Source organism: Austrofundulus limnaeus, unplaced genomic scaffold, assembly GCF_001266775.1.
Source record: "Austrofundulus limnaeus strain Quisiro unplaced genomic scaffold, Austrofundulus_limnaeus-1.0 Scaffold75, whole genome shotgun sequence".
Taxonomy (NCBI): Eukaryota; Metazoa; Chordata; class Actinopteri; order Cyprinodontiformes; family Rivulidae; genus Austrofundulus; species Austrofundulus limnaeus.
This window is the reverse complement of record NW_013952477.1, coordinates 527,498-531,475: the sequence shown is the minus strand read 5'-3', so window position 1 is coordinate 531,475 and position 3,978 is coordinate 527,498.

The following is a 3,978-nucleotide window of genomic DNA, read 5'->3' as shown; positions in this document are numbered from 1 at the left end:
AGTTTTTCTCCCCATCTCTTACCCCATACCCCCACCCTCTTCAATTACAATTTCATTCATGCAGGGTTCTGGGGAACAGGCTAGCTGCCAAGACCCCATTTTTATTACACACTCTAGACACTCACTATAACATCTTCATGACATTCACATATAGGAACTCTGCATTGGGGGGGCACTCTATGACCACTGGTATCTGTGCCCTCCCCCAATAGCTGCACATAGACACTTAGAGGTTGGGGTAGAGTTGGGGTGGGGGTAAAACTGGCATCCCACCGACCTCAGCCCCTTCTTCCTCTCCTTTTAACTACATTATAGAACAACACGCATCAATAGCACATTTGAGGGTGGGGTGTGTGTGTCTGGGTCTTCTTTTATTTATTTATTTATTTCTCACTCCCCCGTTTCCCGACTGACGTCTGGGGGTTGGGCCCTGGTGGGGGGCACACCACCAGGTGGGGGCCTGGACTGATGGTGGATTGGGAACTTGGGGGTGCGCCAGGGGTCGGGCTTGTGCTCTGGCTTCCCTTACCTTTTTGGTATCTTTGTTTAAGGTTTCACCACCAGAAAGTTCCCCTTACCAGGAAAGCCATTGGAAACCCTGCCACAGGATGTATCACAAAAGGATTTCACTGTTTGGGTGTTTTTTGCTATGTGCCAATCTGCCTGAAGATTTCTCTACTCACCTTTGGATTAACCATCCTCCTGGAGCCCCATTGTCTTCACAAACCTGTAAGAAAAGAAAGTTCATTATACATATCATTATTGAATCATCAACTTCTCAAACATTGGAATTCCATTGGACTCTTCCCCTCCTTTTCAGATAGATGACAACTGCTGCACCTGTAAACAAAACACTTACCTTTTGTACTACTTGTCCTGTGTCTTCAATACCACTCACAGTCTGACATTTTTGAGTTTATGTCAGGACATCTGCCTTTCCAGACATGCATAGGACATCTGCCTTTCTGTATATGCATAGGACATTTGCCTTTCCATACATGCATAGGAGATCTGCCTTTCCATACATGCATATGACATTTGTGTAATAGTATATAGGAGAGTTGTAATTATTGAAAAGTTGCTAAATTACAAGTTTCTTATAATTTACTAAAGAAATTGGGGCACCACCTGTGAATTATGACAGGAAATTAATCTCGTATTTTTGACTCAATCTCATGTACTGAAGAGCGGAGCGCTTTTCAGTTTTTGATGGTAAAAACCATCTGCCTTTCCAGACATAGTGAGGAGTACATAGAGGACATCTGCCTTTCCAGACAGATGGAGTACATCTGCCTTTCCAGACAGAGGGAGTACATCTGCCTATCTAGACAGACATAGTGCATCGGCCTGACATAGTACATCTGCCTTTCCAGAAAGACATAGTACAGACGGAGTACGTCTGCCTTTCCAGACAGATGGAGTACATCTGCCTTTCCAGACAGACGGAGTACGTCTGCTTACCAGACAGACAGAGGACTACATAGCGGACATCTTCCTTTCCAGACAGAGAGAGGAGTACATAGAGGACATCTGCTTTTCCAGACAGACAGAGGACATCTGTTTTCCAGACAGACAGAGGAGTACATAGGGGACATCTGCTTTTCCAGACAGACGGAGTACATCTGCCTTTCCCGACAGACGGAGTACATCTGCATTTCCAAACAGATGGAGTACACATGCTTTTCTAGAAAGATGGAGGATGTCTGCCTGTCCAGACAGACGGAGTACATCGGCCTTTCCAGACAGACATCTGCCTTTACAGACAGATGGAGTACATCTGCCTTTCCAGACAGACATTTGTCTTTCCAGACAGATGGAGTACATCTGCATTTCCAGACAGATGGAGTACATCTTCCTTTCCAGACAGATGGAGTACATCTGCCTTTCCAGACAGATGGAGTACGTCTGCCTATCCAGACAGACATAGTGCATCGGCCTGACATAGTACATCTGCCTTTCCAGACAGACATAGTACAGATAGAGGACGTCTGCTTTTCCAGGCAGATGGAGTATGTCTGGCTTTCCAGACAGATGGAGTACGTCTGCCTTTCCAGACAGATGGAGTACATCTGCCTTTCCAAACAGACAGAGGACATAGAGGACATCTGCCATTTCAGACAGAAAGAGGAGTACACAGAGGACATCTGACTTTCCAGGCTGATGGAGTACATCTGCCGTTCCAGACAGGGAGTACATCTGCCTTTCCCGACAGACAGAGTACATCTGCATTTCCAGAGAAATGGAGAACATCTGCCTTTTCCAGACAGACGTAGTACATCTGCCTTTCGAGACAGACATCTGCCTTTCCAGACTGATGGAGTACATCTGCCTTTCCAGACAGATGGAGTACATCTGCCCATATAGACAGACATAGTCCATCGGCCTGACATAGTACATCTGCCTTTCCAGACAGACATAGTACAGACAGAGGACATCTGCTTTTTCAGACAGTCAGAGTACATCTGCCTTTCCCGACAGATGGAGTATGTCTGCCTTTCCAGACAGACGGAGTACGTCTGCCTTTCCAGACAGTTGCAGTACATCTGCCTTTCCAGACAGACAGAGTACGTCTGCCTTACCAGACAGACAGAGGACAACATTTAGGACATCTGCCTTTCCATTCAGACAGAGGAGTACATAGAGGACATCTGCCTTACCAGACATAGTGAGGAGTACATAGAGGACATCTGCCTTTCCAGACAGATGGAGTATGTCTGCTTTCCAGACAGATGGACTATATCTGCCTTTCCAGAGAGACATCTGCCTTTCCAGACAGATGGAGTATGTCTGCTTTCCAGACAGGTGGATTACATCTGCTTTTCTAGAGAGACATCTGCCATTACAGACAGACGGAGTACATCTGCCTTTCCCGACAGACGGAGTACATCTGCATTTCCAAACAGAGGGAGTGCATTTGCTTTTCTAGAAAGATGGAGGATGTCTGCCTGTCCAGACAGATGGAGTACATCTGCCTTTCCAGACAGACATCTGCCTTTCCAGACAGACGGAGTGCATCTGCTTTTCCAGAGAAATGGAGTACATCTGCCTTTTCCAGACTGATGGAGTACATCTGCCTTTCCAGACAGACAGTGTACATCTGCCTTTCCAGACAGACAGAGTACATTTGCCTTTCCAGACAAAAATTTGCCTTTCCAGACAGACGGAGTACATCTGCCTTTCCAGACAGATGGAGTTCATCTGCCTTTCCAGACAGATGGAGTACATCTGCCTTTCCAGACTGACGGAGTTCATCTGCCTTTCCAGACAGATGGAGTACATCTGCCTTTCCAGACAGAGGRAGTACATCTGCCTTTCCAGACAGACATAGTACATCGGCCTGACATAGTACATCTGCCTTTCCAGACAGGCATAGTACAGACAGAGGACGTCTGCTTTTCCAGACAGACGGATTACATCTGCCTTTCCAGACAGACGGAGTAYGTCCGCCTTTCCTTCTGCTGGGAGGAGGAAAAAAAACATGGCTGCAGCCCAAAGCGGCCCGCCCCGCAGCACAGGTAGTTATGGCAAGCCAACGCTACATATAATCAGGGTCTGTAGCGATTCCAACTAACATGTTGCTGGCTCTCGCGGCCCAAACATCAGGCGGCCTACCGGGAGAAGTCCAGATCCTCCCGATTAGCCACGCCAGGCCTGACCACTACCCTAGTGTTCATTAGTACTGGCAGCATGATAGATCAATGGTTAGCACTGATACCTCCCAGCAAGAAGGACCTGGGTTTGATCCCCGTTTCTGGTCCTGGTCTTTTTGTGTGAAGTTTGCATGTTCTCCTCGTGCTTGTAYGGAGTTTATCCCGCAGACCAAAACCATGTTGCATTCAGAACCTAGCCTTTCCTGCAATCTTAGTGGGATTTGCCTGATAAAGTAAAATAAAATGCACCACCGAGTTGTTTTTTTAACACCTCATTGATTAAAAAAATGAAAAGTGTTTATTTTAAAAATGCAAAGGGAAAAAATAC